Source organism: Arachis stenosperma, chromosome 7 (assembly GCF_014773155.1).
Source record: "Arachis stenosperma cultivar V10309 chromosome 7, arast.V10309.gnm1.PFL2, whole genome shotgun sequence".
NCBI lineage: Eukaryota > Viridiplantae > Streptophyta > Magnoliopsida > Fabales > Fabaceae > Arachis > Arachis stenosperma.
Window position 1 is genome coordinate 39,630,737 of NC_080383.1, and position 820 is coordinate 39,631,556.

The 820-nt window shown below is 41.7% G+C and overlaps 1 non-coding gene across 1 annotated transcript; it reads left to right on the top strand.

The window, feature by feature from the left end:
• Positions 1 to 215: 215 nt before the first annotated feature.
• Positions 216 to 323, top strand: LOC130942780 (small nucleolar RNA R71). Its single transcript, XR_009071331.1, has one exon. It is a non-coding gene; the product is annotated as a small nucleolar RNA R71 (small nucleolar RNA).
• Positions 324 to 820: the final 497 nt, after the last annotated feature.

Here is an 820-nt window from a genome sequence, read left to right on the forward strand (position 1 = left end):
ATCTCAAGAACTCTTTTCTTCTGATTTGTCCCATTGTTCATAGGATTCCTTTTAGAAGTGTACATGAATTGGTTATTTGCAACCATTTCAATGAGCTCTTGAGCTTCTGTAGGCGTCTTCTTCAGATGAAGAGATCCTCCAGCAGAGCTATCCAATGACATCTTGGACAGTTCAGACAGGCCATCATAGAAAATACCTATGATGCTCCATTCAGAAAGCATATCAGAAGGACACTTTCTGATCAATTGTTTGTATCTTTCCCAAGCTTCATAGAGGGATTCACCTTCCTTCTGTCTGAAGGTTTGGACTTCCACTCTAAGCTTACTCAATTTTTGAGGTGGAAAGAACTTTGCCAAGAAGGCATTGACTAGCTTTTCCCAAGAGTTCAGGCTGTCTTTAGGTTGTAAGTCCAACCATATTCTAGCTCTGTCTCTTACAGCAAAAGGGAATAGCATAAGTCTGTAGACCTCAGGGTCAACCCCATTAGTCTTGACAGTGTCACAGATTTGCGAGAATTCAGCTAAAAACTGATGAGGATCTTCCAATGGGAGTCCATGGAACTTGCAATTCTGTTGCATTAGAGAAACTAATTGAGGCTTAAGCTCAAAGTTGTTTGCTCCAATGGTAGGGATAGAGATGCTTCTCCCATAGAAGTCGGGAGTAGGCGCAGTAAAGTCACCCAGCACCTTCCTTGCATTATTGGCATTGTTGTTGTTTTCGGCTGCCATAGGTTCTTCTTCTTTGAAGAATTCTGTTAGGTCCTCTACAGAGAGTTATGCTTTAGCTTCTTTTAGCTTTCGCTTCAAGGTCCTTTCAGGTT